This window comes from Pezoporus occidentalis, unplaced genomic scaffold, assembly GCF_034315485.1.
Source record: "Pezoporus occidentalis ecotype Australia unplaced genomic scaffold, CSIRO_AGI_Poc_V1 ctg81, whole genome shotgun sequence".
NCBI classification, from domain to species: domain Eukaryota; kingdom Metazoa; phylum Chordata; class Aves; order Psittaciformes; family Psittacidae; genus Pezoporus; species Pezoporus occidentalis.
Window position 1 is genome coordinate 932,759 of NW_026916170.1, and position 14,833 is coordinate 947,591.

Consider the following 14,833-nt stretch of genomic DNA (forward strand, 5'->3'; position numbering starts at 1 on the left):
TAGCACCTTTTTAACACTAGGATAAATACAAATCATTTGATGAGATTATGCAGTGTAATAAGTATTTAGCCATTTTTCTTAATTAATGGGAATTATCTTAAATTTTAAAACAAGTATTTTGTATTTAAGTGATTTCTACAGAAATTGTAAAACAGATAAGATTTAGAAGTTTATGATACGTTGGGGTTTTAAGACAAGAGATATGTTTAATTTATGTTGTTGAAATTAATCTTATCTAATTTCATATACATGTGTCTGACAATTCCAGATCCCTCTGCAGAGCCTTCCTTTTTCCACTTTTGGCAGTCCTCCCTTTCAGGTTGATATCCTACAACCAACTTCTGTCATATTTTAAGGTTATATTGCTAAGGGCCAATCACAGCACACACAGAGACTTGGGCGGGGGGGGGAGGGGAAGGAACAGTGATGGGCAGAGGAAACCCTGTAATATAGTGAGGGCAAGCAGGGCATCCAAATCAGTGACTCCTCACGTTCAGAAAAGACGTGTGATCAAAGACCCTGAGATATAAATTTTCACAACATATTCCACCAAGTTAATCTGTAGTAAAGACCATCACTTTCTCCACAATGTACTTCTTCCTGTGCAATAAATGCAAAAAAACCACTTGCTTCTTTTTCAAATCTGCATCTCCCTCATCTTTGGGCTCAGTTAACCACACAGCTATGGGTTAATGACTTCTCATAAGCATAAGTCTTCATCCAGTATCAGGCTGCTCCTGAAGACAAACCTATATGATAACTTTGTTACAAATAGGATTCTGTAAGACAAATGTTTAAAAGTAGTAGGCTTGGGGATATGGTAGCATGGAAAACTGTTTAATCATACTTTATTTCATCAAAATCGAGATTTAATTAAGAAATAACTCCTCAGAATCTTCAAAACAAAATACTGATCTAAGAAATAGACATACACAGAGGTAAAAGGTAAATCTGGTGAGCCACCATTAGAATAAAATCTTCCTACACAAGTTTAATGAAGAAAAAAAATGGAAATGTATTAATCAGACTACAGTAAATCCCTGAATTAAAACCAAAACCCTATACGAAAAGAAAACAACAACCTAACGTGAACTAAATCCTAAACCTTTCAGTTTTTTACAGACTGGATAGAAAGCTAAATCTTTGATATTCAGTTCCACACAGCTGTTTGCTCACCTTCCCCCCGCCCCGATATTTATTTCTGTACACAAGGGAAGTGGGACAACAGAACAGGACTGGACTAGATAAAAAAATAAAATCACAGAACAAAAATATTAACTTATAATTCAGTTAAAAGGATTAGTTTTCACTCTATTTCTTTGAAATACAGGAATGACAAGTTTGTGACCTTCATCCACAACAAATACCATATGTACATGCTCGAAGAAGAACAAAGACAAAAAAAAACCCTCGTAGCCTAACTGAAAGCAATGAATTTTCATGAATATATTTTGGTTTTTACTGTGTCATAGATGATCTTGGAAATCTCCTGGAAATCACTGTTACGTGCACTTGCATCTAAATATTTCGGTTCTGATTTTAGTTCAGGCTTTTAAATTTCCTAATTAACTTAAGTTTCTCTAGGAATCTCTTTTCATATAGTCTTTCTTCTGCCAAATCATTGCACCTGTTTTTTTTTTCAGTCAGGAAATTACATAGGTTCAACTCAATTCAATTTTTAAAAATGCATGTCTAATACAATATTTATATGGGAAATATTAAATTAGTAAGATTTGCCTATACTTAGTAGCTCTTACATCCAATACATGAAATTCAAATGAAAATCTACAGTAACTCAGTTACTTGGGAACTGGTTTTGTATTAGTGAAGTAAATATATAATCCAGTTGAAAAAATGTTTAAAATATTCTTTTCTGTATTGACATACCTTGTGGAATCTTAATAAATGTTTGAAGAGACTTATTTTATTGTACTTGAAGAAAAAAGTTGACATAATTTTTCACACAGTGTGAAGAAGTGATAAATATAAAAATAATAAAATACAGATTTTGATAATGTCACCACATTTGACTTCTCTTGCATGAAAAGGTCAGGCTCAGAATATTTTGTAAGATTCAAATGAAGTCTCAAGATATGTAGGGCAGAAAATTCAGTGGTTACTTGGTTATATTAAAAGGTTACTAGTTCAGAGGCAGAAAATGTGTCTTTAGCTTTGACATGCAAAGTGCACTATCACAAGAGGTGTTCACATTTGAAGTTGCTCTTTTAACTGGCATTTTTTTGTGGATGTATTAGGATAGATTATCAAGGAGGTTGAGAAAAAAAGTATTAAAAAGTTTTTTAAATAGGTAAATGGATGGTTTTTCATGCCTTATATTTAAAACTTGTATTTCTGAAAGGTACTGTATCACAGTATCACAGTATGCTACAGATTGGAAGGGACCTCAAAAGATCATCTAGTCCAATCCGCCTGCCGGAGCAGGAACACCTAGACAAGGTTACACAGGAATGTGTCCAGGCGAGTTTTGAATGTCTCCAGGGAAGGAGACTCCACAACCTCCCTGGGCAGCCTGTTCCAGTGTTCTGTCACCCTCACTGAGAAGAAGTTTCTTCTCAAGTTTAAGTGGAACCTCTTGTGTTCCAGTTTGTACCCATCACCCCTTGTCCTATCATTGTTTGCCACTGAGTAGAGCCTGGCTCCATCCTCGTGACAATCCCCCTTTATATATTTATAGACACTTATAAGGTCACCCCTCAGTCTCCTCTTCTCCAAACTATAGAGACCCAGCTCCCTCAGTCTTTCCTCATAAGGGAGATGCTCCACTCCCTGAATCATCTGAGTTGCCCTGCGCTGGACTCTCTCCAGCAGCTCCCTGTCCTTCTTGAACTGAGGGGCCCAGAACTGGACACAATATTCCAGATGCGGTCTCACCAGGGCAGAGTAGAGGGGAAGGAGGACCTCTCTCCACCTACTAACCATCCCCCTTCTAATACACCCCAGGATGCCATTGGCCTTCTTGGCCACAAGGGCACAGTGTTGGCTCATGGTCATCCTGTCGTCCACTAGGACCCCCAGGTCCCTCTCCCCTACACTGCTCTCTAACAGGTCGTTCCCCAACTTATACTGGAACCTGGGGTTGTTCCTGCCCAGATGCAGGACTCTACACTTTCCCTTGTTATATTTCATCAAGTTATTCCCTGCCCAACTCTCCAGCCTGTCCAGGTCTCGCTGGATGGCAGCACAGCCTTCTGGCGTGTCAGCCACTCCTCCCAGCTTAGTGTCATCAGCAAACTTGCTGATAGTACACTCAATTCCCTCATCTAAATCATTGATGAATATATTAAATAATACCGGTCCCAGTACTGACCCTTGAGGCACTCCGCTAGTTACAGGCCTCCAACTAGACTCCGCCCCATAGACTACAACTCTCTGGCTTCTCTCCTTCAACCAGTTCACAGTCCACCTCACTACCTGATCATCCAGTCCACACTTCCTCAATTTAGCTGTGAGGATGCTGGGGGAGACTGTGTCAAATGCTTTGCTGAAGTCAAGGTAGACCACATCCACCGCTCTGCCGCCATCCATCCACCGTGTTATTTCCTCATAAAAGGCTATGAGATTGGTCAAGCATGATTTCCCCCTGGTGAAGCCATGTTGACTGCCCCTCATAACCCTCTTATCCTTGATATGCCTTAAGATGGCACCAAGGATAAGGTGTTCCATCACTTTCCCAGGGATGGAGGTGAGGCTGACCAGTCTATAGTTACCCGGGTCCTCCTTCTTGCCCTTTTTGAAGACTGGAGTGACATTTGCTTTCCTCCAGTCCTCAGGCACCTCTCCCGTTTCCCAAGACTTGGTAAAGATGATGGAGAGTGGTCTAGCAATGACTTCCGCCAGTTCCCTCAGCACCCACAGGTGCATCCCATCTGGACCCATGGATTTATGGATGTCCAGATTGCTCAACTGGTCTCTAACCCATTCCTCATCGACTAAGGCAAACCGCTCCGTTGACCTGACTTCATCTAAGGTCTCAGGGGTACAGGGCTCTTCAGGACTGCCTGCAGCAGAGTAGACAGAGGCAAAGGTGGTATTCAGTAACTCTGCCATCTCTGTATCTTCTGTCACCAGGGCACCCATCCCATTCATCAGTGGGCCTACATTGCCTCTGGTGTTAGTTTTGTCTGCCATGTATTTGAAAAAGCTCTTTCTGGTGTCCTTGACCCTTCTCGCCAGGTTTAATTCTAAGGAGGCCTTAGTCATCCTAGCTGCCTTCCTACATCCTCTAGCAGCAGCCTTATGTTCCTCCCAAGTGGCCAGTCCCTCCTTCCAGGACCTGTAAACTCTCCTCTTCCACTTGAGCATACCCAGCAATTCCCTATTTAGTCCTGGCCCTCTTCCTTGACTTCCTACGTGTCAGGATGCTCCGATCTTGAGCTCGGAAAAAGCAATCCTTGAATGCCAACCAACTATCTTGGCCCCCTTTACCTTCAAACAGCCTTGCCCATGGGATTTCCCCTCGCAATTGCTTGAAAAGGCCAAAGTTTGCCCTGCTAAAGTCCAGGGTTGCAATTCTACTTGGTATTCTACTGGTCCTACCACACAAGATCCTGAATTCCACCATCTCGTGGTTGCTGCAACCAAGGCAGCCCTCAACCCTTACTGCTTCGACCAGACCCTCCTTGTTAGTGAGGATGAGATCCAGCAGCGCTCCTCTCCTGGTTGGCTCATCCACCATTTGCAGGAGGAAGTTATCATCCATACACTGGAGGAACCTCCTGGACTGTGGCTGTGTCTATTCTTACCATGTCTAACAACTGTAAACTATGTAAGAACTGGAAAGTAGGTTTAACTACTTGTTTTCAAATATCTATATTTTGAAATGTGGGATGTGAACTAGCAACCAAGCATATAAATACTAATCTTATAAGCACGTCAAATAAGCAATAAGACATTGCCCCTATAAGATGATAGGTAAATTAACTGAAAACCTAAATTTTGGAAATAAATCTGTTGATTTTGTTATTATTAAAAATATATTTTTAATAGACACAGTTTTTTAATTTTTCTTTGAAATAATCACTGTTTTTATCTAAGAAATGAACTGCTTCTGCATCTATGGTGGGGATTTCTTCATAAGTCCACAAGTTGCTATAATGAACTAGAATTCTGAAATGGTATTGGTGCAACATAAAGTAACAAGACCCAAAGGAAAGTACATCTTATCTCTTATGACTAAAAGAGTAGCAAAGAAATGATAATGTAAAATATATCATATGACGTACAACAGACAAAATTCACTTTTATGCATTGTGCCTGCAAGAACTTTATCATTCCCAAGTCTTCACACGTGGTCATATAAATATCTGTTTGCACTTAGCACAAGAAAACTATTACACAAAGTCATGATTTGCGCCGTACTATTCCTGTCCATTGTACTCTGCAAGCCGCTCTCTGGGCTTCAAAGAAGAGATTCTGACATCCAACAGTGATACTTTGGGAAAAAGTTTGGAGGTAAGTGAGTGTTTCAGTCATTTGGGACAGGATTCAGCTGTGCAGACACAAAGTATCCCCTGCATTGGCACAGGATGGGTACATGTCATACAGGACCCAAGAAGTGCCATCTGAGGTTATCCAGCTGCTGCTCCAGCAGAGTTTAGGTCTCTCACGGTCTTGATATAATAGTATTACTAATTGAATTTCTATTGACAAAAGAAGAGTTTTGGAACTTAACTCACACATATATTGCCGACACATAATTTATGTATCAAAAAATATAACTGAATATCAGTATTCCAGGAAATCTGTATAGGAGAAGTTCAAAATGAACTAGACAAAGATTTTCTGTGTATGATAATTTAAATAGAAGTATCTGATAATTTTATTTTTTTAATTTGTAGGGAAGAAACATCATGTCTGTATCCAAGCTAGAATCAATATTTCACATAGCTTAAACACATGATTTAGCAGACTCAGACTTCAGAGATCTTATAGAAAATCTGGTTGCTCTACAAAACTATCAATAATGTTTGAAAACCTGAAAAACTTTCTTCCTAAAAGCATGATGTTAATTTTAAGAGTGGTGTTTCTGCGTTTCTGCAATGTCCTGCAATGCCCATAATGATAATTCTTGCCCTAGCATCAAATTCCCGTGGGACTGAATTTAACTGTGCAACTATATGAATGAAACATGAATTTATTTCTAGTGATTTTGAATTTCCTGACTTGAAATATCTTTTAATGTTATGTATGGGATAAACAAGTTTTCACATATATATTCTCTATTCTATATTTGTTATTACACTTACTTAAAATACATCCTCTATAATTTGTCCAGCTTCGTTTCCCTTTCAGTGCAAACAATTTCAGAAACTTTTTTCAGACTTTCTGCAGATGAAATATCAATATCTAGAAAGAGCTGGAAAAATGAGCAGAATGTGGGAAAGAAAGTAGTGATAAGCCAGTCATAAGCTATTACTCAAGAAAATCAGCTCATTAAAATTATAGGCTTTTGCTCAACCAAAGCATATTCTGGGTTTCTGGATGAGAAACACCTGTGAAAAACATCTTGATTTTACCTGCCCTGACATCTGTCAGCTCACAGGATACAGAACAGAATTGAGAGAGAAGTAACAGGCAGAGGTAGTCCCTTCACATTCCATGGTCTCTCCTTCCTCTTAATCATCCTCTGTCATACTCCATGTCAGTGCCGGAAAATGCTACCTAGATAAAATCACTTATTCACCATAAAAATGTCTAGTATGTTTCATAGTGCATTTGGTTTATACTATAGTCAAAGCTATACATTGCTCTTTAATTACTCACTGACCATTGAATAACTAAGATTTACTAACTGTCCAGAAAAAAATAAAGATACCAACCAACCACAGTACTGGCATCAAAACTCTTTTCCATCACTGGATATATTTGGCTTACCTTAATCACTAGTATAGAGAGATTCAAATCAATTAATGAGCCAACTAGTGAATTCTGGCAAAGAAGTAGACAAAATGCAATTCTGCATGCCAAAACTGAGTGACATAAGCTCAGTCTTACTAGTGGAAATAACCTTTTCTATTAAGGTCAAGAATTTGGAAAAGTAAATTAATAAGAAATTTCAAGTCATGGAAGCTGTAAAATAGCATTTTAGGAATAAGGAGTTTATGAATAATTGAACCACTAATAGTAATACAAAGGTTAATGTGGCTGGAAAGGTTAAACCAGATATTAAAAAAATGGAGAGGATTTTTTAACAGCTTTCATTTCCTGAAGCTATAAAAGGGTAGACTACGTCAAAAGGCTATAACACAGTTTTCCTCATTCTATGACAATGGAAAACAAATGGTTAGAATTTCATCTTCCTCACCTTGATATAAATCGGAAGAAACCACACAGAGTTAATGGAATTTCTCTGGGGTAAATCTAGGAACACAATAATTATAATCAAGATGTTAATGGTTCAGATGAAATTGTATAGTGGAGGGTAAAGATATTGAATGAAGAAAAGAAACATGCGTTTTGAATTGTTCAAAACCTGGTTGTGTACAAAAATGGTGATGGCAAATAACATTTAAAAGCATATTCTTATCATATTTGCTGGTAATTTGTTTATTATTCTGTGGTCTTGTCTTTTCTCATGGAGCTATTTCTTTTCTGTACAGATTTACTTCCACACATCAGGATTTGTACTCCACAACACAAACATGTCCACTTTCACGTACACCAGTGATGGCCCTAAGGCACTACATAGGTGCAGGGGAACTGGGTGCTCATTTCAACTACTTGACGTGTCAGGCCCAGCTGAGTGTCTGCTCCACTGTCTGCTGAGCTATCTGACATACATAGATGTGGGTACTAAGAAGACAGATAAAACAGTCATGCAAATTTAAGGAATGAAAGAACGCATTGTAGAGATTATATCTAAGGTCAGCTAATTTGAAAATGAAAGAATTTCTAACATAGATTTCACTATAGTTAAAGATTTAGGAAACACTGAATTTTACTTTGTATATATGTGTCTACATATTTTATTATTTGCACAAAGTTATTGTTTTAAAAATATGAATAATATAAAAAAAATCTAAATATTGAAAGGCACAATGAAAAAAGGGACCCTTTTTAGCAGAAAAACATCTTTATTCTACCTTCTGTCTATTCTCTATTTTGTCATCCTCAGCAAAAAAGAAATAGTAGAAGAAAATACTTAATCTACAGATATAATTATGCTGTTGCTTTTCTATACTTAAAATGAATAAATGCTCTACAGTACATGCATAAATACAGATGGTGCTGTATTAAGGAAAGAAGGGGGAAGCAGTTGTCAAGAACATGATTTGTTTTCTACAAGAAAATCTTATTCATTAAAAATAGACATCAAAGACTCAGATAATGCAGAAGAATCAGCAAGTGCCCCAGGAAAGCTAGAATAAAATATGCAATTAGGTAAGTCGCTACAGTAAGAACTGAAAGTTGAAGTCATAGAGATAATATGTCTCAGAAACAAGTGACAGTGTTTCACTGATCTCAATTACACCAAAGGATTTCAAGCAGTAACTCCCAAGTCATGGCAGTCTGACTAAATGATGCAAAGGTAAGTTCTCAAATAGGAACTCTTAATTCAAAGAACACTGGTGTGATCTATATGATAAGGTTACCTCCTGAAGAGATCAAAAACACATTAAAACCATGGGAGCTGAGGAAATGTGTCCTGGAACAGAATTCTAAAGAATGCCAACTATCTTGGTGCTCTGAAACTTTTATCTAACTTACTCCATCTAGATCCCCACTTCAGCAAAATATTTCTCTCTGTTGTGCGAGATTCATTCAACCTCACTTTAGCTTGTGTAAACTCGACTACTGTTCTCACCTAGTATGAGAATACTTCATGGAAAGCTCAGTTCATGGAAAGAGTTCTTCAGTTCTTCAGTTCATGGAAAGAGTTATTCATCCATCTTACAATGAACACCTGTTTTAGAAGAGGTAAGTGATCCCCATTGACTACAGAGGAAAAATAGACGGAGGTTAAAAAACTAACCTTGAAAAGTTACCCAGATGGCTACACTTAGTTGGGAGATAAACACTATTTGTTAAATTCAGCTGAAATACATACTATTGCTTCACTTCATAAAACTATCTGTATATATTTCTATACCTTTGTCACATAATATCTCTGTGCTTTATGGCCTTTGATGTCACTAAGGAGATACAAATATATTCAAAAATCCCAACTGGGTCTTTCTTCAGAGGAGAGGTGTTCTAGTCCTTTGACTAATTTTGTTACCTTCCTCTGGACTAAATCCAACAGGTCCATGTCTTTCTTGCACTGTGGGCCCCAGAACTCAACACAGTACTCCAAGTGGGGTCTCATGAGGGCAAAGTAGACGCTGAGAATTGCCTCCCTTGACCTGCTGGTCATGCTTCTTTTGATGCAGCCCAGGATAAGATTGGCTTTCTGGTCTGCAAGCATACACTGCCAGGTCATGTCCAAGTTTTCATCCACCAGCACCCCTAAGTTTTTCTTTATAGGGCTGCTCTCCATCCATTCATTCCCCAGCCTGCATCTATACTGAGGACTGCCCCAGTGTTCAGGTGCTGGACTTTTTTCGCTTAGCTGTTTTGAACGTCATGAGGGTCTCACAGGCCCACTCCTCCAGCCTGTTAAGGTCCTTCTGGAAGGCATCCCTTCCTTCTAGCATATGAGCTGCACCAGTCAGCTTGCTGTTATTTGCAAACTAGCTGAGGGTGCACTCAATGACACTATGTCACTGATTAATATATTGAACATTTTTGGTCCCTGTATAGACCCAGAGGGGCATCACTGATTCCTCTTTTCCTCTTGGATATTGAGCTGTTGACAGTAACTGTTTAGATGCATCCATGAAGCCAATTCCTTATCTAACAGTCCACCCATGAAACCCATACCTCTCCAGTTTGGAGGCAAAAATATTTTGGGAATCCATATCAAAGGTCTTACAGGAGTCCAGGTAGATGACATCAGTTGCTCTTCCCTTGTTCACTGATGCAATCACTGATATAGAGGGCTATTTTATTAGTCAGGCACGACTTGCCTGTGGTGAAGTTGTATTGACATTTCCTCCTTGTCTTTCATTTGTTTTGAGATGTCTTCAAGGAGGACCTGTTCCATGATCTTACTGGGCACAGAGGTGAGGCTGACTGGTCAAGAGTTCCCAGGGTTCTCCTTATTAGGCTTTTTAAAAATTGATGTAATATTCCCTTTTCTTCAATCACTGGGGATTTCCCCTGACTGCCATGACTTATTAAACATCATGAAAAGTGGTTTAGTGACTACATCTGCCAGTTCCCCAGGACCATAGGATGTATCTTATTGAGTCCCATGGACTCTTGTATGTTCATAGAATCATAGAATGGTTAGGGTTGGAAGGAAGCATAAAGATCATCTGGTTCCACCCCCACTGTCATGGGCAGAGACACCTCCCACTAGTCCGGGTTGCTCAAAGCCGTATGCAACCTGGCTTTTAAGACTCTCAGAGATAGGACATTCAAATCACCTCTGGGCAACCTCTTCCAGTGTCTCACCACCCTCACAGTAAAGTTCCTCACGTGGTCTCAGATCTGATCTACTACAATGGGAGGGTCTTTGTTGCCCCAGTCGCTGCCTTTAGGTTCAGGTACTTGAGAGATGAGTGATTGCCAATGAAAATTTAGGCAAAGAAATTATTGAGTATCTCAGCCTTCTCCATGATAGTTTTCAGTAGTTCACCTGTCTTATTTATCAAGGGGAACATCTTCTTTTTCTGAGCAACATACCTGTAGAAACCCATCTTATCATTCTTAACATTCCCTGCCAAATTCAGCTCCAGCTGTGCCTAAACTTTCCTGGTGTCACTGCTACAAACCTGCACAGTGTCCCTGTACTCTTCCTAGAATACGTATCACTGGTTCTACTGCCTGTGCGTTTCCTTCTTACACTTTAGTTAGAACAGAAGGAACTCTGGTCAAACTTAAATTGACCCAGCTCTCTTCTGCTCCTTTATCCTAAGGGCAGCTTTTCAGGGTGTCCCAGCCACTAAAACATTAGAAAACCTGAAAGTTTTTTTTCTTAAAATTCAACATCCTGAATGTACTCTTCATCTGCCCCAGACTGTGAATTCCACCAGGAGATGATCACTACAGCCCAGGTTGCCACCAGTCTTGACATTTTTTATGAGTTCATCTGTGCTGGTAAGCAACAGGTAAGGCCTGGTAGTGATTCTATTCTAGTTGGGCAGTCTATTCGCACGATTAAGAAATTATCCTCTGCTCACTCCAAGAGTCTCATGGACTACTTACAGCTTTCTGTGCTGCAATATTCATGCCATTCTTAGCGTTTTCATTGAAACTCCCTTACACAGCAAGGCATTGTTAGAATTCACTTTTTTTTTAACTTAGTGGAAATAAAACATATATGAATAGCAAACTCTTTCAAATTGAATTTATGAGGGTAAAATGTCAAAAGGTGGGACATTTTTCTCCATAATTAAACAGATGCAGAACATTACCATCAATTTTTCACCTCTTTAAATATTTCTGCTTCACAGAAGAAGATAACAAGGATAACAAGACACAGATGCATGACATTACAGATGCTATCACTATGTTTTTCAGATAAATACATGAACCTAAAGTTCCAGAAAATATTTTCAGCTTTTACACTTCTTGATATGATTTAACTGTAGAGCATTTGTTGCTCTACAGAGAGAAAAGTGTTCATCAAAAATACATAGTTGATAACATCCTGGCAAATAAAACTTGTTCACCTTGAGATATGCCAGATACAACAGCCTGACAATAGAAAAAAAGGATATACCAAATAAAAACGTCTACTTCTTTATATTTATGTGCATATATATATATTTACACATATGTATTTAGACACATACGCCCAAACAGTATAATTAAACCCAATATTATATTTCATACAAGTAAATATTGTTAGAGTGGTCACATCTTAATTTAGCTGGAATGTGTTTAAGAATCTTAATGTTGTATTTTAATATCTTGGTGAAGAAGAGGTAGCCAGCTGCCCATGCAGAACAAAAGCTAGGACATACTGATTAGATCAGCAGTGAGTGAAATTCCGTGTATGTAGGTCTGTAAATATTTGTTGATGAATAAGTGAACATGACCTTTAAAATGCGGACATTGCCTCTTCACTAATTACTTCCAACTCTGCAGGTCATCTTTGATATAATTTTTAATACCAACCCCTTTTGATCATGCTGTTAGTACTGTTATCATTAAAAATGTTCTAACAGATTCTGACTTTGAATTCATGTGAGTGCGTACCATGGATCATGGGATACATGGAGATCATTTGAAGGCCTCAAGACATACTTTATCTAGGTGAATCTTTAAATCATGTTTGAAGAGCACTGGCCTGTACAAGCACTTTACCTTCACTGTATTTAATCAGTATACAGCTAGCACACAATAGGGATCTAACAGTGTTTATGTCTGTTTTAAACTATTTAAGGCTCTCAGGTAAAAGACTGTGGAACTCTTTATATCAGACCAATGGATATCTCTTATAACAGACTTTCTTGCAGGTTTTTCATTGTTGGAATTTTTTGCTTAATCCTAATATATTCAAAGATCAAATAATACCTTTTCCAAGTTTATCAGACACAAATCTTAATCTGTTCCACTCTGATGGCAGTGCTGTAAGGAAAGGAATTATTTCTTTCTTTTTGGCATTTCTAACGTACCATGATGCAGCATTCAGGTACAAAATTAAGAGAGAAATTGAATGGCTTTTCTTCATTTTCTAATCTTCAATGTGATCACAGTGTTGTTTGGTTTTTGGTGGTTTGGTTGTTTTTTCTTTTTACTTCTTATGCTTGCCCTTTTATTTATAGCATATTCAATACATCCTGCTTTTTATTACTGAAGTGAACATTTGCTTCAAAGTACAGTTGGACGGAGGAAGGGCAAGATTTTTCTTTTATTAAACAATGCAATAGATCAGTATAGTATTATTACTATTTCAGCAGCTGAACTGCCTTTGATGCCAAATTCAAACTCTAAAAGACTTGCTTAAAGTCTAAGAATTTCCAAGGGCACCCAAGTATAAGAGAAGATCTTCCAGGACTGCAAAGTAGATATTCAGTTCACTCACAAATTAAAGTGAAACAGATCCCACAGGGGAGTGGAAAATTCTTCTTTAAAGGGTTAAAATCAAGGACTTGAGTTTCCCAGGAATTTCCTCTTTCAAAAGGGAGTGTTCTAGCCATTGATCAGACAGTGAGCAGTGGAGCTATATCATTTAATATTTGCAGTTAAAGCTGTACTAGTTTGTATTACATACTCAAGTGCTCACTGGTCAAGAATGGAAAAAAGCAAGAAACTGGTTCTCTGACTAATGTCCAGTGGTGGTTGTGGGACAGCAAATATAACACTCCAGAATACTTAAGTATTGTATTTGTAAATTTAGCTAACTGATGGAAAAAAAAAAAAGAGCCACTAAATAACAGTTTAAGAACACTGAAATGATGTCAACCAAGAATAAAGACGCAACCATAAAGAGAAGAAGAACTCTGAGCATTGGTGTGTGTGTGAACATAAAAAGAGAACAAGGACTGAACAAGCGTTAGTAACGACTGCAGACAGCTTAGGTCATCATGCATCACGTGCCTAACATTCTCTAGGTATGTTATCAGTATATTTTTATTAATTCTGTTCAAAGAAATGAACTGTTTTTCAATCTGTGACTATCCTTTCTAATCTCTAAGGTCTTCATCAGAGTAAAGTATTTTTAAGATAAAAGAAAATGTAAAAAAATAAATGTTGAAGTACTTATCTGTATAGCTTAGGTTAAGGAAATGTTTTTACTACTTTTGAAATGTTTCTAATAATGAAAAAATTATGAAGTGTCCTTTGAAATTTCTTCTTTGCAGATGTCAGTTTTCTTTGCAAAAAATAAATATTAGAATAATAATAAATATTAAAAAATATCTTTTGAATGATCACTGCACTCATTTCTTCCTAACATGTGAAATTAAATCCCTATTGTGGTAGTTTTTATTGGTTCTGCAATTAAAAAGACCCCGTGAAACAGCAAAAGAACATAGCTTTTGTATTTCTCAATGCAGCAAAAGTAAGGATTTCAAGTCTATGTCTAACGGAATTTTTTTTTCTTATAACTAACATCAAACTTTTCTCTTCCATGTTATTTTTACTTAAGTATAAGGTGATTTATTTATGGTTTATTGTATATTAATACAATATACTAGTTTTCATATATCTGAAAATCCAACCTCTTCTGGGATCTGGTAGCTAGTTTCATTATCTATTAATCTATAATAAAAACCTGTAATACACTCAGCCGGTTCATTTTCCAGCCTGCGTTTATACTGGGGATTTCCCCCAATCCAGGTGAAGGACCTTATACTTGGACATGTTGAACTTCATGATGTTCACATGGGTCTTCTGCTCAGGGGAGAGCACAATACACAGATCATACAAGGACCATTTCTCTGGCTACTTTTGAATGTGCATATATTCCAAACAACAATGCTGAACATTGTATGTTTTGTATTTGGAAGTACTTTGCAAACTACACAGAAAAGACTCAGAAAAATATTCAGTGTTTTCCCTATGTTTTGTTAAGTTTAAATTTTGGGGGAAAGGGCAAGATTTTTATTAAACAATACAATAGATTGGTATAGTATTATTACTATTTCAGCTACAAGAACTACTATTTATAATCTGGCAAAGGAATTTGTATCAAAAAGATAGAAGAATTTTTAGCTGAATATGTTTGAAGTGCTCCTCCAAGATGTATTTGACCTTTTTCTGTTTACTCATGTATAATAGATGAAGGCTTCCATTGTAATTAGAATGGATTTCAGCACATATG